Source organism: Melanerpes formicivorus, unplaced genomic scaffold (genome assembly GCF_026170545.1).
Source record: "Melanerpes formicivorus ecotype bairdi unplaced genomic scaffold, bMelFor1.0.p_v2 SCAF_3, whole genome shotgun sequence".
Taxonomy (NCBI): Eukaryota; Metazoa; Chordata; class Aves; order Piciformes; family Picidae; genus Melanerpes; species Melanerpes formicivorus.
Genome location: NW_027142355.1, coordinates 25,829,239 through 25,855,020, shown reverse-complemented (window position 1 = coordinate 25,855,020; position 25,782 = coordinate 25,829,239). Strand labels below are relative to the sequence as shown.

Below are 25,782 nucleotides of genomic sequence, written 5' to 3'. Positions count from 1 at the left end.
ATTGTTTCTAGGGATGAGGCATCTACCATCTCTTGGGCAACCCGGGTCACCCTCACCATAAAAAATTACTTCCTCAGATCTAGTCTAAATCTACCCTGCATGTTGTTACACAAATGAGTGAAGCAATGCCTTTGCAGACGCATTACTCTTGTCCAGCTGGAACAACTTCTCCCAATAGAGAATCATGACACAGTAAAATAGAATTTATAAATGCTAACAATGTTTTTCAAGATCAGGTCAGTATTTTCTGTAACATATCAGGGGGGAACTAAATTCATAATGGCATCAGGTCACTGCGGGACAGTACTGACACTGAAAAGGGGACAAACTGCAACTCCTATGTAGAAGCCAGTCAGTTACTGAAACAAGGCTTGGTTCCCCCTCCCTTTCCCTCTGATGTTGCAGCAAAGAAATAGAAAGCCTAGAGAAATGAATCCTCAGTACCATCATGATGCTGATGCTGGTCAAAAAAGGCTCTTAAGGAAGAGAAATAAGCAATTGCCAACAGTGCTGTGGATTTTCAGTGATTTAAGTGATGCACAATGGCAGGGAAGGCAGAGAAGGAAAGGATTTCTTTATTGAAGTGTGTTTGAAGTCAAGGATCAGACTGCCCTGCTCTTTCAAGCTCAGCTATAAAAGAAAGGACAAGCAGCAGGGGTTTCTCCACGTGCTCACATCACAAGCTGAAAGGTTGTGATGGTGTTGTTCACCCTTCAATGGCCTTGGTTTGTCTTCAGTGATCATTGCAGGGTGAAGATGACATGTACTGTCAATGGAGGGTGTCCACTTGGTTAAACCTGAGGATCAGAGTTTGTATGATGAAAAACATATAGAGTACAGAACTCACTGACACCTCAAAGGCTTGAGACACTCAAATTCATCAGGGGAGGGGGAGAAACAGCCATTTTAACTGATTTTGACAATAACTTAATCCTTTCGAAGCAAATGTCCTACCAGCCTTCAACAGCTATGCACAATTTATCTCAAACCTAAAGCCATTTGCCTCCTCTTAGAAGCTTTCCAATGGTAGAAGACTCAAAGAAAGAGGAGGCAGCAATATGAGGATGAAGCTTAGATAAACATGAGTCACTGTGTCTCAGTTCCACAGGGTCTGACAGGCCTCTCTTCCCAGAAACAGCCTTGTTTTAATTACTTCTTCTGAAATGCATCCAAGAGAAATAAAACCTGTCCACTCTCACAGTAAAATGCAACTTAAAACATATACACTTAAGCATAAAGAAAATCATTATTCTAATAATAAATTATGCCAACGATTCCAGTAAATAGAGTCACTTAGTGTTTTGGATACGTTAATACATTGACTAGTGATGTCTAAGGGATAGCTGCGAACTCAACATGAGCATTGTCAGTTCTTCTGCCTTTATACCGTAGAATCATTTTGATCTTTAAGATCAAGTCCAACCTTTATCTGATTCTACGTATGTCCCTCAGCACCACATATCTGTCCCTTTTAAACAGATTCAGGGATGGGGATTTAACCACTTCCCTGGGGAGCCTGTTCCAGTGTTTGAGAACCCTTTCAGTCATGAAGTTTCTTCATATAAGCAATCTAAATCTCCACTGCTTCAACTTGAGGCCATTTTCTGTCATCCTATCACTTATTACTAGGGAGAAGAGTCCAACCCCCACGTGGCTCCAACCTCCTTTCAGGCAGAGATTAAAAGCTTAATGGTGATTTTCAGCTTTTCCTCTACATGCTTCTGTATCTTCTCCTCCACACACACAGACATTTCAATATTTTTACAGAATAGAATAGAATAGAATAGAATAGAATAGAATAGAATAGAATAGAATAGAATAGAATAGAATAGAATAGAATAGAATAGAATAGAATTAACCAGGTTGGATATACTTAAAGGCCTCATGAGAAAATTAATTGGTGTTGAATCTAAAGAGTCTTCAATGAAGTCTTGACAAAAGACTGTAGGTTCCATCACAACCAGACATTCAAGACTAGGCTATGGGAAAATTAAACACCAGATCCTTCTTTTTTCAGAACTACTGAACATTCTATGATGTAATAAAATTAATGACAAGTGCCCCTTTCCTTTCATGATGTTTACTGCACTTACTCTTTAAGCATTTCTTAGCCCAAGAAAATTGCCACATCATATATAATCGACATAAAGTCATGATTTGAAGAACATGTACATACAATGCACAAAGTCTCAAAAAGATAAATCACAGAATGTTTTGGGTTGGAGGAGACATTTTGAAGTCATCTAGGCCAACCACCTGCAGCAAGAAGGGATATGTGCAACTAGATCAGGTTGTTCAGATCCCCATCCAACCTGACCTTGAATTTCTCCAGAGATGGGGCATCTACCACCTCTCCAGATCCATTAAATTTCAAGTCTTCTCAAAATTCCTTCACATTTTCAAAGCTCATTTGCATACAATTAACATTTCAGTTTATAGTGTCCAGCCCTTTACAGACTTGTTCATCAAAATTTTTGCCCTTGAACTACAAGCATCAACTTGGTGTTAAGGCAACCAAGGAAGAGATAGCTTGAAAAATAGGATTAAGAAGACTGTGTTTAATGGTATAAATCTATTTATCTTTCACTTAGGACTTAAAATTATTTAGGTTGGATGAGACCTTTCAGAACATTGAACTCCACTATTAACCCAACACTGCCAAGTCCATCACTAAACCATGTCCCTCAGGACCACATCTACACAGCTTTCTAAATCTCTAGAAGGACAATGGTTCCACCACTTCTTTGGGCAGCCTGTTCCAGGACCTGAAAACCCTTTTAGGGAAGAAATTCTTCCTCATATCCACCCTGAAGCTCCCCTGGTGCAATTGATCAAGGCCTTTCCCCTTCTCCTATCACTTGTCTGGGAGAAGAGACCAACCATCACCTCACTCCAACCTCTTTTCAGGGAGATGTAGAGAATGTGAAAGACTCCCCTCAGCCTCCTTTTCTCCAGGCTGACCAAACCCAGGTCTCCCACCTGCTCCCCACAAGACTTGTGTTTCAGACCTTTCGCCAGCTTCATTGCCCTCAGCACCTCAATGTCATTCTTGGAGTGTGTGGCCCAAAACTGAAGCAAAATTTGAGGTGTGGTCTCTTCAGTGCCCAGTACAGGGGGATGATCTCTGCCCTGGTCCTGCTGGCTACACTATCGGTGATCCAAAAGCCAGCATGCTCCTGGCCTCTTTGGCCACCTGGGCACATCTTCAGCTAGCTCCTAACTTTAAGGAAATTTGTTACCCTGAGACTGACATAGTCAGAGCTTAAGGCAAAGGTTTTTAAGGTCAAAATCAATATCAGAATCTCGTGTTTGTTACCTAGGAGACATTATTTGCATGTCATCACACAATTATAATATACATCCACACTTCATCACCTTCTTTGGTGAATACTCGAATGATGGAAATTCTAGGATCAATGACAAAAAAATCACTGGTTTTAGAAAACACCCACAAAGCTGAAAGACTTCATATAGATGGAAATAGGGGAGGAAGATAATTAGGTCATGTCCTCCCTGACATTTATTTCAGGAAGCACAGAGTCAGATCATGCTCTTTCTTTTATATGCAATTCAGAAGGTGAAGAGGGATTTTCATGCTGTACTTACCATGGATAGAATCTAACAGTGGGAATAGATATTCCCACCTATTTGACATGCAAAGCAAGGGCAATTTTCTCCCTGTAGTTATAAATAACCTAAAGAAAAATATGCAGATTTTATTATTCCTTGAGCTTTGGCCTTGTGTATGACATGAGGATGTGTGTGGCCAGTAAATAGCTTGAGCCCTTGTTAAAGCTCATCAGACATGTGCTCCTAACTACTTGTGGGTCACTTCACATTCTGGATCATCATCTATGAGACAGGAGAAGGAACAGGGTAAGATGGCATCCTGAAGAAGAATTTGACTAAAAAATATAAAAACCTCAGTTAAAGTAGTGCTGCAAAGTGTTAAGACACCTGCTTCCTTTTTATGAGCAAGGTTTGTTTTGTGGATATTTACACAAAACTGCCCTTGTCCAGAAACTATACTTTGTCCATCGTCTTAAGGACCAACACATACCCATGAGTTTTTTCCTGTTGACATGCCATGGAATTAATAGGTAAGGCTCCACAGGACTGAAAATTGATGGGGATTGAAAAACAAACTCCCAAAGCATCAACAATCAGGTCTGACAAGCCACAAATAAGCCAGGAATTTAAAATGTGTCTTACCTTGCAACCTGTAACCTTAAGAAAAATGTTAACATCTCAATGGGAGTAGAGGGAAGAGAACAAACCCTCACACATCTACTCTTCCTATGCAGTTGTGAAACTGGGCAAACCTAACCTCAGACCTGCTCCAGGGCATCATTCACACCTTCAAACCTAACATTCTGTGGTCCTTTTGGCTGAGCTGCTTTTCTGTTGCAGTTCCGTATCAGCAACTGAATGGAGGAGAATCTCATCACTCTGCATCTCCTGAGTGATGCTGTCATTGAAATCATGTCCACCTTCTAACTATACCTCACATATTCCTGAGGGCCTGATGATGCAGTCAAAAGAATTTGCTTGAGGACTCTGGCAAAGTTTGACTCTCACACTAACAAAGCTCAGTGCCTCCTACTAACCTGTGATTGTGTCTTTTTAATTCATCCTGCTCAAGATTTCAACAACTAGAGCAGACTGTATCAGTACCTCATTACTGCAGTGACTAGTGCTATAATAAAAAGAATCTGATAGATCTTATGTCATGTTCCAAAGACATAACAGTGTTCTTAGTGCAACTGAGAATTAAGTTCTTCTACAAAAATCATAGAACCATCAAGGTTGGAGAAGACCTCCATGACCATTGAGTCCAACCATTAACCCACCATTTCTAAGTCCACCACTAAACCATGTCTCTCAGCACCATTATCTACATGGCTTTTAAATGCCTCCAGGGATGGGGACTCCACCTCCTTCCTGGTCAACCTGCTCCAATGCTTATCCACACTCTGAATGAAGAAATGTTCCCTAATATCCAAATCTAAACTTCTCCTGGTACAACTTTTGGCTATTTCCTCCTATCCAGTTGTTTGTTACGTGGGAGAAGAGACCAACCCTTACCTTGCTACAGCTTTCTTTCAGGTAGTTGTAGAGAGAGATAAGGGCCTCCCTCAGCCTCTCCTTCCCCAGGGTTAACCATTCCAGTTGCTTCAGCCACAAATTACCCAACAAAGGGACAGCAACATTCAAGGAGAGAGGTCACCTTCTTGGCCTGTACATTCCTGTGCTATTTATTACACAGGAAATAGTTAAAGAAAGGGAAAAAAGTCTAAGAATGGAAATTGAAGTACAATAAATTGTGAAAGGCAGTGATTTTCCAGCTGAGGAACACTGACCATCTCTGCTGGCACCATAGGGAAGCTGGGATAATGCAAGGGCCTGAGGCGTCCCTGTGCGTGCTGGGAGCACTCCATCATGAGCCAACCCTAAGACCTGCCCCACACAGCTCCCTTGAAGCATGCAAACTTAATCTAGCTCCATAAGCCAACATTCCTTCCTAAATCCAAAGTGGCAGTGAAGTCACGCACCCCTTGCCAACAATTCAGTACAAGTGCCTTCTGGGCTGTAGGAATCCTGTCTACAAATCACCTTGTGATTGTATCATGAACTGAGACCTGCCCCAACAAAGGATAAAGATTGCTCACCAGACTGCAGCTGCCCTGACAGCAATGGGCAGATACCACTGCTATATACTCTCTGGAATATGCGTAAGACAAGATCATCTCCACCCATCAAGTACCCTGGAAAGGGAGGATGGTGAGATAATGGATTCACCACCTAGCCCCTGATGTGTATTATGTGTGTGGGCAGGTAAATGGAGGAGGAGGTGGAGGCCCCCCCCTTCCTCCTGACCCCTGTACAAACACAAGGAGTACACAGGAAGATTTCCTGGGGGACAATACCTGGACACATACTTAAGGACTAAAAACTGTATAAAAAGACTTGAATAATACTAGCAGAAAGAAGAGAACACTGCATGCTGGAAACATCACAGGGCAATGCAAAAGAACTTGGACTCTGAAAACTCTCTCTTCACCTCTGACTGACAGTAATATAATCCCTTTCTTGCTCTCTCCCTCTTCTCCTAATTTCTATTTTTCCTTTCTCTCTCCCTCCTTCTGTTCCTTCTACTTTATTCTGTTAATAGCCTCAGGGCTGTTGGTATTTTGGCTTCATTTGTGCCTCTAATTTCATAACCATGGGACCATTCAAAAGAACTGAGCCTCTTTCCCTCTCTGGATCGAGACATGGGCCAACAATACTTTCAAGATGACAACCCTTGAGCTTGAAACTTCACTTCTTCCTATACCCTTTAGCCACTCCCATGCAACTCCTAGATAAATCTGGATGGAACTGAACATAGGAAAAAGTCACATTAAGCTTTGGAATGATGAACATTAACGGTCTGTGACACTACTCTCTCTGGGGTGGCTTGTCATACAAGGTGGGATTTCTTCCTCCAACGTTTTAATGACATGGATATCAAAAATGGCAAAAGATTTACTGTAAAAAGCACCTGCAGGCCATGTTTAAGGTGACTTCTGTGTTCACATTTTCTTTTCAACCCTCTCAATATGCTTTGTTTCTAAAGGGGGATGCTACACACACATTTATCAAACCAAGTGCTGCAAGGAAATATTGCCTACTTACATGCCCTCAACCACTTTGCTACTCACAAAAGCACCTGGTTCCGTGTTCTTGCACAGTATCACACAGTATCACAGTATAACTAAGGTTGGAAGAGACCTCGAGGATCATCGAGTCCAACCTATCAACACAGACCCCATGACTAGACCATGGCACCAAGTGCCACGTCCAATCTCCTCTTGAACACCTTGAGGGACGGTGACTCCACCACCTCCCTGGGCAGCACATTCCAATGATGAACGACTCGCTCGGTGAAGAACTTTCTCCTCACCTCAAGTCTAAACCTCCCCTGGTGCAGCTTGAGGCTGTGTCCCCTTGTTCTGGTGCTGGTTGCCTGGGAGAAGAGACCAACCCCTTCCTGGCTACAACCACCTTTCAGGTAGTTGTAGAGGGCAATGAGGTCACCCCTGAGCCTCCTCTTCTCCAGGCTAAACAATCCCAGCTCCCTCAGCCTCTCCTCATAGGGCTTGTGTTCAAGGCCTCTCCCCAGCCTTGTTGCCCTTCTCTGGACACGTAACACCTGCAGCTGCACTGTGGTTCTCTTTCTTCAGGAGATACTGTCTGGTTCTCTAGCTTTCAAAAAAATTACACTACATTTCTTATTTTGCAACAGTTGTGCATCAGTTCTAAAAAAGAGCAACAAAATGACGAGGCACAGGAGATGGAAGAATTCAACCATATGCTTTAAATGTCACAAACAGCAAAGATCAGCACAGTAGAAAGCATCAAAACCTGGCAAAAACAGTAAAATGGCTAAATATAATACGGAATTTAATTAGGACACCAGAGCAATACCAATATATCCTTTAAAATTTGGGAATTCAAAGCATATAAACTAACCAGAAACCCTTTCTATTTCTATATGGCTATGTGAAAAAGAAAAAAAAAAGAGTCTATAAAAAGCACTTCCTATGAACCACAGTTACAACACCCTTGGGTAGCAGCACTTCTCTGTATCCGAGAATCTGGGAGAAAAAATAAGTCAAAATAAGGCTCCCAAAATCCCCCTCTCAGAGAAAGGCATAGAAAAGGAACACACTTCAAAAATTCCCCTCTCATACTTCTGCTTCAGAACAGCCAAGAGACTGGTGGAGATGGAATTAGAGCATGATGGCAGTGCAGCCTCAACATGGGTCTTGAGAAGAAGCCATAAAGGAACCTTTGCAGTGAATATGGTTTTGGAGGGGGTGGCTAGAATGGCTAAATCAGAGGGGTAAGGAAAATGCATGTGTTGAAACAGCTGGGCAGAAGAAGCCTTGAAGACTAGACCAAATTCTCATGCTGTAGGAGATGAATGTCTCAGGGAAGTTTAGGCTCAAGGTAAGGAGAAAGTTCTTCATTGATAGAGTCGTTAGCCATTGGAATGGGCTGCCCAGGGAGGTGGTGGAGTCACCATCCCTGGAGATGTTCAAGAGGGGATTGGATGTGGCGCTTGGTGCCATGGTTTAGTCATGAGGTCTGTGGTGACAGGTTGGACTTGATGATCTTTGAGGACTCTTCCAACCTTGGTGATACTGTGATTCTGTGAATGGATGGTGCTCATTGAACACCTTTAGAAGAGGAGGGTGAGGGAAGACCTCAGGGCTCTCTAACATCCCAACTGAACCTCCCCTAGCACAACTTGAATCCATTTCCTCTTCTCACAGATTCATAGATTCACAGAACGGTTTGGGTTGGAAGGGATGTTAAAGATCATGTAGTTCCAAACCCCTTGGCAGGGACACCTTCCACTAGACCAGGTTGCTCAAGGCCTCATCCACCCTGGGCTTGAACATCTCCAGGGAGAGGGTATCCACAATCTCCTTGGGTAACCTGGTAGTCCTACTGTTGCATGAGAGAAGAGACCAACCCTGGCTCCAACCTTCTTTCAGGGAGTTGTAGACAGCGATGAGGTCTCCCCTCAGCCTCCTTTTCTCCAGGATAAACAATCACCTGTCCCTCAGCTGTTCCTCACAAGACTTGTGTTCAAAGCCCTTTACCAGCTTCATTGCTCTTTTCCAGACACACTCTAGCACCTCAATGTCCTTCTGGGAGTGAGGGGCCCAGCACAGCACTCAAGGTGTGGCCGCACAAATGCTGGGTAGAGGGGGGCAGTCACACTCCTAGACCAGCTGGCCACACCATATCCTTCAGCACCACATCTACATGGCTTTTGAAGCTCTCCAGAGATGAGGACTCCACCACCACCCTGGGCAGCCTGTTCCAGGGCTTGACAGCCTTTTCAGGGAAGAAATTGTTCATAACATCCAAACTAAACCTCCCCTGGTTTCTTGAATTCAATGCAACTATAGCCCTTCCTTGGGAATTTAATTTCAAAGGCTGCTTCACTGCAATAATGGTATTTGGAGACTACCTGAAGAAACAGAAGTGAAACAACCTGCATTGAAAGGTCTGATGTGCTAAAGTTCATACATCTTAAATCAATGAGTTTCAGCAAAGTTTATCTAATCATACCCAAAAGATCTGCATCTCTGATGTAACCAGCCTTTGAAATGCGTCTTTAGGGATTTGGATGTAAAATAAAAAACAACTTACTAGAAGTAAGAAAGATTCTGGCAGAGCATGGAACTCAACCTCAAACTCCTACATTTACCATTTAGAGGCATAATCAGAAAGCCATGAATGGGTTAAATCCCAGCAGTTTCATACAACATCTGATTGTCCTACTTACTTGAAAAAAAAAGAAAGAAAAAATCATTCCACTGCAATTCCAAAGGGGGAATTCCAGTGTGAAGGCCTCTGAAGTGACAACCACTAATGACTTTTGACAATTTGACTTTTTCCTGCTTTGAGCTGCTGGGACTTGCCACCAAACACAGCAGTCTTTGAAAATGCCTGTTAGCAACAGTGACATCATCTTCTCCCCAAGCTGGGTTCTTCGTGCCTGATGCTAACTCCATCCAGAGAGAGATTTACACCTATGAAGCTCTGTAAAAATCTACTGACAGCCCCAGTTATCCCAGTTTGATTTTGCACGAGGAAGTGAAAACCAGCCAAAGACAAGCCATGTCTCTGAGAAGCTCTACCTGAGCTTCAGTACTTGGGGAAAAACAAGAAGAAATATTTTATTTCATGTTCTTTTTGAAAGAAGGAAAATGTCACTATTGTCACACCATTGTTCTTTCACTCTTTTGGCCACAAATGTCAAGAGCTAGGAAGAATTCTGGGTCATGAGTTTAGAGAGATTGCATTGAGTCCCATCACAAGACCCATGCACGTACATGTGCTGCTGCAGGGGAAAAAAACCCAAACAAACAACAATACAAAACAATTTAAACCTCTTCATCTAGGGTAAAAAAGTAAAAAATATATGTCTGATGTTTTAATTCACCTTTCAGCTCAGGCTTTGATACGCAAAAAATTTCTGTCTGAACAGGTGGAGAGTTTGACTTATCAGTGAAGGATGCTTATCATAGAATCATAGGACGGTTTGGGTTGGAAGTGACTTCTAAAGTCATCTAGTCCAACGGCACTTGGCGGCAACATCTGCAACTAGATCAGGCTGCTCTGAGCCCCAAACAACCTGAGCTGGAAAGGTTCCAGGAATGAAGCACCTACCACCTCTCTGGGAAACCTGTGCTGGTGTTATGCCATCCTCAGTGTACAAAAATTCTTTCCCTTATCAAGCCTAATTGCCCCCTCTTTTAATTTAAACCACCACCCCTTGTCCTGTCACAACAGGCCCTGCTAAAAAGATTGTCTTCATCTTTCTCATAGTACTTCATCTTTAAGCACTGAAAGGCCACCAGAAGTCTATCCCTGGAGCCTTCTCTTTTCCAAGCTCAGGAACCACAATTCTCTCAGCCTGCCCTCCCATCATTGCTATGGAATCCTCTGGCCCCGCTCTTAGCAGGTCCATGTCTCTCCTGTGGTGAGGACTCCAGAGCTAAGAAACACACAGTCGCAGAATCCCCTCCCTCCATCTGCTGCCCATGCTGGCTGGGTCTGGGCTGTGAGACCACATTGCTTCTATCTTACATTAGGCTTTGTAAGAACAAGGATGTGAAGAATGTGAAAAGGTGACAGTTTGCTGGTGTTAATCCTTATGAATCAAGAATATTGCTATGAATTACAATTAATTTCTGCCACAATAATGGGACTGTGACACATGGTTTCATCAAAATTCAACTTTGCTGATGAAACATCTTCAGGAATTTGGTTGCTCTACATCAAAATTTTAACAGTAGGTAAAGGTCATTGGGAGCCACACTTCCACTCATTAGGCTTCAGATTTTTTCTCTCCCTCCTCCTTTCTTTGCCAGACTAGGCACACAACTGAAGCAACTGAGCATACAAATTTGGTAGTTCATTTTCCCCTGCTTCATTTGCATCTGTTGATTGGTTTGCACATGTAGATGAGGTCAATGCAAATTCAAGCCTCTGCCTTTTTAAAAACTTTTGCCTCATCCACCACTTAGCACCAGCATTTCTCAGGCACAACTAGGGGCAACACTGCTACAGCAAAGCCAAAATGAAGAGTAACCCTGTTGGGTTTGAACACAAGGAGAATTTCTGGATAGGGCTTTATGCATGACAATAATAGATTCATGGAATGGTTTGAGTTGGAAAGGACCTTTAAAGCTCATTAAGGGCTGTGCTCTTCAGAATACAAATAGTCCCACAACACAGGAGCTGCAGGTCTTAAAAGACTCCCACCTCCCACTGCATTTTGAGACCTCTGTTGTATTTCTAGGGCAAGGTGCTGTGTTGTGGAACATCCAGAAAGATCACAGAATCATAGAATTGTTTTGGTTGGAAAAACCTTCCAAGATCATGGAATTCAAACATTGACCTAAGACCACCATGGCCATTAAACCATGTCCTGAAGTGCTATGTCCACACATTTCTTTAACACCTCCACAGACAGTGACTTCACAACCTGCTTGGGTAAGCTATTCCAACGCCTGACCACTCTTTCAGGAAAGAAATCTTTGGGCAGCACCCAACCTTGGCCGCAGCCAGAGAAGGAACCTAACAAGTGTGCACTTGGAAACCACAATGACCATGCTTTGACCTATCAAATTTGAACATCACTTGGAAACCACAATTACCATGCTCTGGCTGATCAAATTTGAACATAGTATGCTTTGGGGTGGAAAGTAACATGAAAGCTCATCTACTCTAACATCCCTGTACTGAGCAGAGACACTTTCAACTAGAGGAGGTTGCTCAGAGCTCTCTCCAACCAGACCTGGAATGTTTCTAGGGATGAGGCGTCTACCACCTCTCTGGGCTATAACTTTTCAAACTGAGTATGTATGCAGTGAACTCTGAGACAGCTTTCATTTACCACCCCTCTGTATATCTTGAGTGTTCTGCCAAGGTTTTGGAAAGATTTAAGGGTACAGGAAGAATTTATGAAAAAGAAAAATATCTTCCAGCACCTTTGTTTTGTTAAACCTAATGGCCTTGATTGACATTTTTAAATGATATTGTCCTCTCAACAGTTCCTGCCGTCAACTTGACTTAGCTACATTGCTTCAAAGACTGAATTTTCATTGTTGTAAGCCACTTGATGGTAGGTAATTACAACACATCGCCACAATAGCTCTAAACCTGCAGATACCAGTTACAAATGACAACCAGCAATTAAAGCCATTACTGGCTTTCATCAAACTAACCAGAAAAAAAAATTACCTACTGACCTGGGCATATCTAAGCCTGGTAATAAGCACTCTCTCTGCTTCCTACAACAATAGTTTCACAACGTCTATTTGTGTTTTGGGGTTTTTTCAATATGGAAGAGGTGCCAAACTTGCTTTAGTAGGCTCCTGAAGGATGCACAAGTCGGATCTCCTCCCATCGCTGAATTGTTCTGATAAGAAAATACCTCTACAATCATTGAGTTCAATCATCAACCTAACACCACTATGCTCACTTAAATCATGTCCCCAAGTGCCATGTCTACACGTTCTTTGAACACCTCCAGTGACAGTGACTCCACCACCTCCCTGACCTGTCTGTTCCAATGCCTGACCATTCTTGCAGTCCAGAAAATTTTCCTAATGTCCAACCTAAACTTTCCCAGGACAATCTCAGGCCATTTCCTCTTGTTCTATCACCTGACAGTAGGGAGAAGAGATCAATCATCGTCTCACTCCATTGTCCTTTCAGGGAATTGTGAAGAGCAATTCACTGCTCACAGCCTCCTCTTCTCCAAACAACAATCACAATTCCCTCACCTGCTCCTGATAAGACCTGTTCTCCAGACCCTTCACTAGATTCGTTGCCCTTCTCTGGATAGTACTTCAGTGTCTTTCAGACAGTATGTATTTCACACAGCTGGAAGGGATGGACCTCTTGTGTAACCAGACAGGTGCCAGCAGGGGAGACTTTGGAGAAAAAGGCAGGTGAAGAGAGGCTGAATGAACTTTTTTATCAGCACATCAATTAAGTCAAAAGATTAGTACCTCTTGCATACAAGAAAGACAGATGGATCAACAGGAAGCAGAAAATGCTCCCAAATACTCCACATCACAAACAATTAGGAACGCTGCTGCCTTGGCAGGAGACTAAACAGTAATTCAGGAGCTAGGGAAAGAAGCGAGCACAAAATGGTCTCCCAGGGTGCATTAAGAAGAGTGTGACCAGCAGGTCAAGGGATGATCTCCTCTCCCTATACTCTGCCCTAGTGAGGCCACATCTGGAGTCCTGGGGCTAGTTCTGGGCTCCCCAAGGACCTACTGAAAACAGTCCATGATGATGCACAGGGGACTGGAGCATCTCTGTAAGGAGGAAAGGCTGAGAGACCTGGGGCTATTTAGAATGAAAAAGAGCAGACAGAGAGGGAACCTTCTCGATGCTATCAATGTCTAAAAGGCAAGTATCAAGAGAATGGGGCCAGACTCTTTTCTGTAGTGCCCAGTGATGGGACAAGGGACACAAACTGGAATCCAGGAGGTTCCATCTGAATATAAGGAAAAACTTCTTTCCTGTGAAGGTGCTGAAGCCCTGGAGCAGGCTGCCTAGATGTAGAGTCTCCTCTACAGGGATTCCAAACCCAACTGGACATAGTAATCCTGGGGAACCTGCTGTGTGACCCTGCTTTAGCAGGATGGGTGGACTAGATGCTCCCCAGAGGTCCCTTCCAACTCCCACTGCTGTGTAATTCTGTGAAATTCCAATGTTAATAAAAGACAGCAAGTAGCAGTCTAGAGATTCCTTACAATTAATTAACTTTCATTATTTCTTTAACAACAATTTGCTTTCAGTCCCTATTAATGATTTACATGTGGCACAGGCCCAGGCTGATTTTCAAAGTGAATTGCAAGACTGATTTTCATTAAAATCTATTATGTGGTAGGTATCAAGAGGGATGACTTCCAGAATAAGGAATGAAGTGATAAGCTGCACTGCCCTGTAAAATAAAATGAAGAATGATTCTAGACAGAAGACTTCTCTCCATTTCTTGCAAAGATGTATCAAAAGAGGATGTTTTTCTGTTCTCCCTGTAGGATTATAATACTTCAGAGCATTTGAATTTTCCTTTTGCATGTAGCAGTTCTGGTTTTGTGTGCTGTGATCTCTCCACCATCTGACCATCCACCACACCATGGCTCTCCATGACTATCACTCATCCTCCTCCAAAAGCAGTGAAATAATGACTTTCTTCTGAGAGCTCCAGAGATCTATTAGAAGAGAACCAAGTCTGACACTTCCCATATCTCTCCCTTCTTGTTGCATTTAGTGTAATTTCTAGATGGTCTCCTAACTTTCTTTGTATGCAGAACAGAGTGAGCTAACAGGTTCAGGACTACAAGTTATCAACTTGGGTATCCCAAAAGCAAGGCAATAGACAACTTTTAAGAGACTTACAGTTATTTAGCAAGGCTATTTGATCTTATGAAGTGTAAACACATTTATTTTTTTCTTCATTTTGAAAACATTCTTCTACCTTTACTGCAGAGGTTATGAGTTTACTCAAGAGTCCCCAAAGATTACTGTAGTCACTGAGAGCTTCACTTAGAACCCAACCATCATCACTTTCAAGGTGAGGTTGGATGGGGTTTTGAGCAACCTGCTCTACTGGAAGATGTCCCTGCCTACAGAAGAAGGGGATGGAACTAAATGATCATTAAGGTCCCTTCCAACCCAAACCATTCTGTGATGCTATGATCATACACAGCACTGCTGGTACACTGACTTCTCATCATTTTTTTTATCTTATGACAAATCAGCCGGGGCAGCCAAGATAAACCCAATTAAAAAGAAGTGCTTTTGTGTTCAGAGGCATTACCATGCTACTTAGCACCCCCAGTACCACCTCTCCATTACTTTTAAGTATTATTGCAAAGATTGGTTCCTAAATTACAATAAAGACATGACATAAAAGAGCTGGTGATAGCTTCTGCTATTTGGGGATTTTTTCCCCCCAGTATTCCACAGGAAAAAAATAATAATAACCAAAAAACAAAAATATCCATAAGATAACTGATCTGAAAGTACAAAACTAAGGCAGTGCTCTTAACTGTTACTACTAGGCTCCTGAAATCTCAAGTTGCCATTATCATGAGCAGTAAGCGCATGTAAAAGTCCATCCAAAAAACTGAATTCCAGGTGACGCATCACTGCCTGGATTTTCTCCAGGAGCAAGAGTATTTACAAGGGTCTACATATTCAGACATCTGTTACACTTAGACATGCTGTGAACTGCTGACGTCCACCTCGACAGAAACACAGCTTTGTACTCTCCTTTTCTTGTCCTGTCCTTGAGCGCAGAAGCACTTAAGCATCCATAAAACCCCACAACACAAAGTAGCCACAGTCAGTTGTCTTAAGGGCATCTACAGATGACAAACTGTGGAACTGATGTGTGGGAAAAGACTTAACTCCAACTGACAGAGAAGGAAGCAGAGGCAGAAGTGATTAAATGGCATCAGACATGTGGTCTGAGACCACTTCCACCTGGCCTCATACCACCACATGGAGGTGGGTCACCAACCCTGTGCCAAGAGGCTTCCAGCATCTCATCTAGATTTCAGATATGGTTTGCAGAAGCAATATTGCCATTTTCAAAGCCAGCTGAAGAATCTAATTTTAAGGAATGAAATAATTAAAAGAAAGATGCTTGAAACATGCAAAAGGCATTCATACTACCTTGTGCTAGATGCAGTCCTCAGAGTTGACTAAATCACCTAAGCAGACTCAAAATCATTTGGGTTGGGAGATCATTGAGTCCAACCATTAACCCAGAACTGGCAAGTCCACCACTAAACCACATCCCTCAGCATCACATCTACACAGCTTTCTTTTTTGTCTTTGAAATACCTGCAAGAATGGTAACTCCATTTCCTTGGCAAACCTTTAACCCCAACTAGAATTTGATCAAATACGCCAAGAAGTTGACTTAATCATACAAGTATGTGCACGCATCAGAACCATTATGATGAGGTTACAGAAGGACTCTCAGAGATTAACCAAGCTGTCATTTATCTGTTGCACCCCCCCGAGAAAAACCATTTGTAACAATATAATGAGAAATATACAGTACAATGGAAAATCTGAATGAATGATTTCCAGGTCTATTCTGCCTGTTCCAAACCTGGACAGAATTTATGACTAGTCAACTCTGCTTCATTCACAACAGCTTCATCCCTGGAAGTCCATAATCAGGATTTCCAACTACAGAACAATTTCACATGGAGCTGTTAATGAACTGCTACTTCTGAAAAGCTGGGAAGTTATGAGATGAAAGAACCTACAGCAATGCTTAGCAGTGGTGTTACAGAATGAGTAATTAGTGATAATTCATCTGGAAATCAGGCCCAAAATAAAGGCAACTTCTTTCCTCCAAAATTTCTTTATGGCTAATCTGCAGATCTTAAAGAATTAGCAGAGTTTATAACTAAACTCCTCAGGAATATTCTGTGTATAATCTGGTGTCTACACTCTTCCATAGGCTGACTTCCCTGCAATGTGTCTCCTATGGTTCTACATAGACATTCCTTTTGCTATGTGCCTTCGGGAATGGAATTCCTGCAAGCAGTTGTGTAAGCCAGATTCTCCTTCTCTGGAGGGAGTCCAAACCTGCTGGGACACCCCTGATGCAGTGTGGGGTGTCCCTGCCCATGGCAGGGGGGTTAGAACTAGATGATCCTTGTGGTCCCTTCCAACCCTGACTGATACTATGATTCTATGACATCGTGATCATAGTATCATAGTATCATTCAGGGTTGGAAGGGACCACAAGGATCATCTACTTCCAACCCCCCTACCATGGGCAGGGACACCCCACACTAGATCAGGCTGGCCACAGCCTCATCCAGCCTGGGCTTAAACACCTCCAGGGATGGGGCCTCGACCACCTCCCTGGAAAACCCATTCCAGGGTTTCACCACTCTCATGGGGAAGAACCTCCTCCTCACATCTAGCCTGAATCTCCCCACCTCCAGCTTCATTCCAATCCCCCTAGTCCTATCACTACCTGAGATCCTGAGAAGTCCTTCCCCAGCCTTCCTGTAGGCCCCCTTCAGATACTGGAAGGCCACAATTAGGTCACCTCAGAGCCTTCTCTTCTGCAGACTGAACAGCCCCAACTCCCTCAGTCTGTCCTCATAGTGATCCCGGGACATCTGCTCTAGGTGACCCTGCATCAGCAGGTGATTGCACTAGACGATCTTCAGAGGTCCTTTCTAGCCCCCACCATTCTGGGATTGCGTAACCTGATGTGGCTGGACCAAAGAATCAGGTCTGCAGAACAGGAGCAAAAGAGGCTCCCACACTGTAATAATCCATGACAGAATTCAGCCGGAACTGGAAAACGCAGCTTATTGGTGAAGTAACTTCAAACCCATTATTTTTATCTGTTTTGCAAACTGAAGAGGTTAATAGTTGAAAAAGCCATTTCAAATTTCACTCTTTGAAGTCCTAAATGAAATTTAAATACTTTGAAAATCACTTTTTTCTCTTTTAGTATCCCTCGAGAACATTCCAGGTTGGATGGAGCCTTGAGCAACCTGGTCTAGTGGGTGTCCCCAGACACGGAAGGGGGATGGAAGTGGATGATCTTTAAGGTCCCTTCCAAACCAAACCATCCTATGGTTCTGTGAAGACTGAAATTCAACTCCGTAATCTGAAGTAACATCTACAGCTCCCCAAAGGACAACATTTAAAATTGTACATAAGGTTTTAGGGAGCTTTGCAAATACTCAGTAAGAATAATCCAGCTAAATAACAACGTGCGTGGACGGCATTGGAACAGGCTGCCCAGTTTAAAACTGTTGCCCCTTGTCCTGTTGCTACAAGCCCTTGTAAGCAGTCCCTCTCCAGCGTTCCTGTAGTCCTCCTTCAGGTACTGCAAACCACTATAAGGTCTTCCAGGAGCCTTCTCTTCTTCAGGCTGAACAACTCCAATGAATCCTCTCTTACAGTGGGGAAAGCCCTGACTAATGTATTTTCCCAACAGCTTCCACTGACAGATTGCAACTTAGAATTTATCATTTTTTCCCCTTTTTCCTCTTGAATTTTGCTTTCCTATTTTGCCTTTTGATTTTTTTCCCTGATGCTTTACAATTTTTACAATTTATTTTTAACATCACAGTAGTACTTGCCATATTTAGAATGAAAGCTGCTGCTATTAAAGCAAGGTTTAGCTGCTGTGCAAGTTCACTCCCCAGTGCCAACTGAGCTGCTCGAAAGGTACCACCTCCTGCACCTTGCAAATGAAGAGACTTGTATCATCTGACAAGCTGAGGCATCAAACATGGATCTCAGTGTGTAACTCTGCCTCCTTAAAGCATTCTGATATTGAAGCATCTCAGCATGGTAGAATTTGGAAGTGACCTCTGAGGATCACCTAATCCAACCCCTCTCCTAAAGCAGGGTCACCCACTGCAGGTTGCCTAGGATCACTATGTCCAGGTGTGTTTGGAATCTCTCCAGATAAGGAGATACCACAACAAAACTTCTATGACATCATAAATCTATGCTTACACTATAACAAAAATAGTGTTCAACAACAAGGAGATCCTCAATCCTGCTCCATGAGAAGACAAATTGAATGCTAGCACTGGAAAAGGTTGCCAGGGAACTGGTGGAGTCATCATCCCTGGAAGGGTTCAGAAGACATGTAGATGTGGTGATGCTGAGGGATGTGGTTTAGTGGTGATGTGGATGTGTTGAAGGACTGGATTCAGTGATCTTAAAGGTTTTGTCCAAGCAAAACAGTTCTGTGATTCTATGATTCTACAACTAAACTTTAACAACACTTCTATTAAGAAATGAGCTAAACCTACTTTCTTGGCTTGTCCAACACAATATGGGTTAGAAGTAAATCATCATCACGGAATTAACATTGTTTTCAGCTACTCAGCCTAAGTTCTTACACAAATGTCAACATTTCTGTGTTCCTCCAGGTTGTATTTCATCTGCAGGGAGGGAGGAGCTGAAGATGTGAAATTCCTGACAGGCTGCTGATTTTCCATATGGATGAAGCATGTTTGAAAACTCCCAGCTTGACTGATCTGCTGAAGCACGCTCTCTGACAGACAATACAAAATCAATGCATCACATATTAAGAGGTGGGGGGTTCTGGCACGCAAGAGTTTTTTGTTTGTGTGGGAGGTACTGGGGGGTAGGGGGATTGCTTTATTTTCTGTCATCGAAAATGAACAGCCTTACCTTAAGGTTTTTATAAACTGTCATCTTTCATCAGACACACAGTAAGGCTGTCACTCCTCATACAGCATTTGGGGGGAAAGGGAAAAAAAAAGAAACAAAATATGAAGCTGTTTCCCATCCTTTTCCTCTGTGTGTGCCCCGTTTTGGTCAGAATTCAGTCAAAATTAAACCTTTTCTTCAGCAGTGTCACAACAAGAACCTTTTCTGAAATGTGTCTTTATCATTCAGTGACGTTGACTTTATGAGAGCTTGTCAAAGAGAAAAAGAGTCTGGATTCACCCTGCAAGAAAGATTCAGACTCCACTGTTGACAGATATAAAGTACTAAATGTCAATAGCAAGGGACTTGTCAACTAAATGCCTTCTAAACACTCATTAAACTAAGGGGAGAAAAAAAAACCACCAAAAATGCAGTAGGTGGGTGTCAAATTGCTCCCTTAAGATTTTGATTCAGGTCAATTGAAGTAAACAGCGAGTGTGTGAAAAGTTCTATCAAGCACCTGTCACACTCAAGGATGGGGATTAACAGTTCCAAAATAAAGATGAGAATACAAAGCACCGCAGTGACTACTGGTATTGCAATGAGGAACGGGAGCGGAAAATAAGTCTTGTGAGAAGTGGCTGAAGGAATTGGGGTTGTTTAATCTGGAGAAAAGGATGGTGAGAGGAGACCTCATGACTCTCTACAACTACCTGAAAGGAGTTTGCAGTGAGATGGGGGCTGGTCTCTTCTCCCTAGTATCAAGCGATAGAATAAGAGGAAATGGCTTCAAGGTGTGTTATAGAAGGTTTAGGTTGGATATTATGGAAAATTTCATTATTGGAAGAGCGGTCAGGCACTGGAACAGGTTGCCCAGGGACATGGTGGAGTCACCATCCCTGGAGGTGTTCAAAAACACGTGGACATAGCACTCTGAGACATGGTTTAACAACCATGGTGGAATCAGGTTGGTGGTTGGATTCTTGGAGGCCCTTTCCAGCTGGAGTGATTTTACGATTTATCTGCCTGAGCCCCATTCATCTCATCGCACTGAGAGGAGAGGAACCATCTCCCTGCCTCCACAGCCTCTTCTCCACAAGGAGAGTATTGCCCACTTCTCAGAAGCAAGATTTAGATTGATTTTTCCCCCTGTCCTCGAACTTCAAGGATATGTCTGAATGTTAAGATTTAAAACCCAGTATTCATTAAATGTGCATGGTGATTCTTGAGGGGTCACTGACTTAAACACTGCAAAAAAATGTTTTCCAGTGTACACATCTCCTCTTTTTTCCCCCCTAACTCCTTCTCTTCTGAACACTACTCAATCTGAAACACAAACTTTCAGCAGTCAATATTAAGTTCCCTCTTCCAGCTCAAGTCAGTTCTATCAATTCTCTAAAATCTAGTATTTTAGATTTGATTTTAAAAAGCTAAAGACATCAGCTCTCATTATTTAGCACTAACTGTGCCCTAGGATTAGTTCACCTTTTCCATCTACTTCAATAATAATCTATACCTTTTAGACTGATAAAACACCATATTTTTTCTTAACATAGCTGGCATCATTTAACATAGATAACATATTCCCCCATATTATCAAATAGAGACTTTGTAGTAGACAACTAAAGATATTGTAGCACATTGTAAGATCAGATTAGTTGTTTATTATCATAGCTTTACAAATATACTAGTAAAAGGGATGATCAGTGAGTTACACACTGTGTCTTAGTTAAATACTTATTTTTGTATCAGTTAGAGTGATGTGGTTTGGAACACTGCTCAGCTCCAGCAGGAGATGATACTCGCAAAGACTAAAGGCTTTAGATGTTCCATAAGGACCAATGACAACTTTGCCATTCCCTCCCAACACTATCAAACTAAACAAAGGATTTAAATTCTACACACTGAACTTTTTATCCTGACATATCCTGAATTAAACACAAGCCTTACATGATTCTTCCCAAAGCATGGAAAGCTGAAACACCACTGCTAATACAGATGTACCTGACTGTATGTACATATGCTGTGCACCTCCTCCCAGAGACTACTAGTAGAGTCTGGAATTTGACCTTCAGCAATTCAGAGCTGATTGCCACCATTCAGTGAGGAACATGCTGATAGCAACAGGCAGCAAAAGTAAAGTACTCTCCTCCTTGATTATTCCCTAAAGCATTATTTAGGTATTAAAAGAGCAATCACTCTTTTATTAGCATTTACTGGAACAGGAAATTCCAGAAATGCTCTCAAGTAAAAAGTTACTGCCTTCAATGATGGAGACCAGTATCAATGAACATAATCACTTAATTGTTACATCAAAATGTCAGATTATTACCTGCTTTTATCAGATATTAATCAGATTGGATATCAATCCAAAATATCAAGATGAGGAAATTTTGCAGTGCCTTGGACCATGCCCACACCAGAGCATTAAACTTTTGTCTTTGCATCCAAAAAAAACCCTCAGCAGAGTCAAATCAGTAGTTCTGCCTCTAATTCTTCCCTTTTTTGCAGGGTACTCTAATAAATTAACACTGTCTTTCTCACTTTCTTACTCCCCAGACTCTGGTATCCTAGACAGTGATCAGAACATCACTGACATGGTGCAGTTCTTCCCTCCAGGCAAAGGGGGAGATGCCCCAAAATAGCCACTGCCCAGCCCACGGACAAGTAAAAGGTGCCAAGTCAATCCAGCCTCTCTAGTCCACTTCTTCAAAAGGACACAGCCTTGCTTAGAAGTGACTGCTTCTTCCAAATCAGTGAACACTGCTTTCTCTTCCATCCTACAAGCCTTTTAATTCCTGCTTGATCTTAATGAAGTGTGGCTGAGGTTAATAAATGGATACCCTCATGGCCCAAACATCCAACATCCAAACCACGTTCAAATGAGTTAGCATCAGTGGTGCTTTCCCGGCTCCAACCACCACCATTCTCTCAATTTCCAGTCCCTCCTGTCCCTCCCCCTCAAGTCTCAAGACTGCAGACATCTGTTCTTCAATTGTCTGGTAATAAACATACTCTATAAAGCATATGTAAAATGATTATTACCCTGAAGAGCCAAGTGCCTTTCAAATGCCAGCTGAAACAAATAAACAGTAAAAAAAGAAAATAAATCCCCAGCAAACAAATGTTACAACAGACATCACTCAGGCTGTTCAATATTCCACAGTGTAAGGGCTTAGGTGATGATCCCACATGTCCTTCTTCTAACAGGAGATGTCAGTCCACAGACCAGTAACACCAGAGCTTTCATGATCCAAGCAGGTGCTGCTGGTTAGCGGCGAAGGATGAAGAAAGCAACTGGTCTCTTTAGGTAACTTTTATACTTTTGACACCTCCCTCAATATGTAATTAAGGAAAATCAGATGGGTGTCCCTCTTCAATTTGTCAGTGCAATTAGTTTTCATATGTAGTTAGTCAAATCTATTCCCAGGAATCACCTCCATCAGAACACCCACTCATCTTCCAAAAAAACCTCACTATTCATTTATTCCATGTGTGGTAGTATCATTAAGTCCTGGTAATTAATCTGGGGCTTGGTGCATCTCAATTGTCCTAGTGGAAATTAGGGACCCACATCCCAAATGACACAACAATTTGCTTCCCAGCTCTGGCTCATTGCTCTGGATGAATTAGAGGGAAGGAAAATATGGAAACCCATTTGTATCTATTTGCTTTCACACTCTCCATGGTGAATGTTAAGAGTTCCTCTAAAAAACACACTTTTGTTTGCTTACAAACACCTAAGGGGTGGGTGTCAGGAGGACGGGGCAAGGCTCTTCCAAGTGGTCCCCAGTGACATGGAAAAGGTAACCCATGTAAACTTGAATATAATAAACCCCATCTAAACATGAGAAGGAAATTCTTGACTTTGAGAGTGGCAGAGCACTAGAATGGGCTGTCCAGAGATATGGTGGAGTCTCTTTCTCTGAAGACTTTCAAGGCCTGCCAGGACATGTTCCTGTGTGATCTCCTTCAGGTGATTCTGCTCTGGCAGAGGGATTGGACTCAATGATCTTTAGAGATCCCTTCTAACCCCTACCATTCTGTAATTCTATGATTCTGTTACTGGAGACATAGGGTTAATTTGCAGCCCCCTGAAAGCTGCTGGCTCTGTGTTCCTCAGAAGGATCTGGAGACAAGCTCAACCTCAGTTTGTAAACACAAAAGGATTTCAAAAAGGCTATTACATCCAGTAAACTTCACCCTGTGATTGTGCAACTCTCTGATGTGATAGACAATGACACTTTTCATATCAGTGGTACCAAAAAAAAAAAAGGAAATTCACAGTAATGAATATGGATGCTCTGTTTCCAACTCCCCACCTAACCCTACTGTGCTGAATTACAATTTAAAGCCACCACTTAATGGAATGCTCAGGCTTTAAATCATCCTGCCAGCATCTGGCTTCTCAGTGATCCAGTTTGCTTAATACTTTTAGAAAGCCCTCAGCTTCCTAATAAAATCAGCTAGCCCACACAGTGCTAAAACTTCTCTGGCATCATAGTTCTGTGAACTTGATGAATGCAAGAAGAAAACCCTACCCTTCTAAATAAAATATTGACGATTTGGAATTCAAAACAGATTCATTTTAAGCCTGTACAAGCTACAGCAATGACAGGTTATAGGGGAAGGCCGTAAACAATCTCAATAGAGATGAAAAAACAGAGCAGCGGGGAGCATCACACCTCAGCAACAATTACCTCCTAGAGACCTTGACAATACAATAAGGTCCAGAAAAGAGCAAGAAAGGTCTAACCAAGCAGGAACACATACACACAAGGTGATGTGCTAGAAACTACTGCAGACATCAATATTTTTGCAAATCCATCATATTTACAACCACAGCCAGCATCATACAGCAAACTTTAACTGGAGTCAATAGGTAAGCTGGTTTGCTAGTAGGACAGTTCATTCCTATCAACTCACCAGGAATAGAATTCCCTCAATAAAATTGTTATCACCAAAAGGGCCTGGTGTGACAGGACAAAGAGTGACGGTTTTAAGCTAAAAGAGGGAGATTTAGAGTATATCTGAGGAAAGACTGTACACTGAGGGTGGTGAAATATTGGCCCAGGTTGCCTAGAGAGGTGGTAGATGCACTGCACATCAGGTTGGTTGGGGCTCCGAGCAACTTGATCTTGTTGCAGGTGCTCCTGCTCACTGCAGTGGAGTTGGACTAGGGGCTTTTAAAGGTCCCTTCCAACCCAAACTATCTGGTGATTCTTTGAAAACAAATGCAGTCCTATGGTCACCCCAAACACTACATCCCATGCATCATGCACACGCCAAATTTCAGGATCATCAGTAAAATCTAAGGTAGCAAGAACTCATAGAGTTGTAGAAACATTTTGGTTGGAAAAGACCTTTAACACAATTGAGTCCAACCATTCTCTAATTCCACCAAATTGGGTTCTAAACCATGTCCCACAGCACCACATCCCTGATTGTTTAAAGCTCCTCCCTGTACCAGGGTGTGAAAACCCTTTCAGTGAAGAATTTTCTTCTAATAAACAACCTAAATCTCTCCTGGTGCAACCTGAGGCTATTTTGTCCTGCCCTATTGCTTGTTCTTTGCAAGAAGAGACTGACTTCCACTTGTTTCCAAACTCCTTTCAGGCAATTGTAGAGAGACAGAAGTTCTCCCCTCATCTTCCTTTTCTCCAGGGTGAACAACCCACTTCCCTCAGCTGCTGTTCACAAGGCTTGTGCTTCAAACTCATGCAGTTACTCCGGCAATCATTAAAGTAAGTAAAATCACATTCTGAAAGTTTCTACAGTCTTCACTAACACTCAAACTCACCCTGTTCTGCAGTAGGAAAGGGTAAGCTGGGTCACAGATGATTTTCCTTCTCTTCATGCAGTTATTGATGAACTACTCAGTACAAGGAAGCTAAGATGTTGCAGATGGTTGGCATGAAAAATATATTGTACGCAGATACCTTAATCTTGACGCAATTATTTTTTATGAGGTAAATTATTTCTCCTGCCTATCTTGCAAGCTGTTAATGAAAGTGTTTGTGAGAAGTGCTATTTAAAGCAGAGCACTCATGTTTCACTCAGAATGGAAAAAAAAAAAAAAAGGAGGAGGGAGTGAGGGGGAAATAAGCAGGAAGGCAAATAAAAAGAAAGTATATTCTACAGTTTGTAAATGTGAAGTAGCTCATCAATAAAAATAAGAGCATCACAAGCCCCCTTCTCGGTGCTTGAAAGAAGCCTGTAAAGTCATTAATAATTAAGAGACTGAAGTCCGTATCACAGTGGTCATATCTTGAATAGCATATTGCAAAGAAACATGGACGAGGTCTTAGAGATCATCTAGTTCTAGAACCCTTGTCACGGGCAGGGACAACTTCCACCACACCAAGCTGCATCTTAACCATTGTTGATCTCTCCTCACAATAAAATGGCTGAAAACCATAACTTCTGCTGTAGCAAATTTATTTTTAGCACACTTATTCCATTTAAAAGGTTGAAATGAAATGTGTTTATGAAATTACCCATTTCGTTTGGGGC

General features: G+C 42.3%; 1 protein-coding gene across 1 annotated transcript in view; it reads right to left on the bottom strand.

Annotated features, from left to right (window-relative positions):
* Positions 1-25,782, bottom strand: part of EXOC4 (exocyst complex component 4) — a 517,764-nt gene that overhangs the window by 229,676 nt on the left and 262,306 nt on the right. The gene's annotated exons all lie outside the window — the stretch shown is intronic.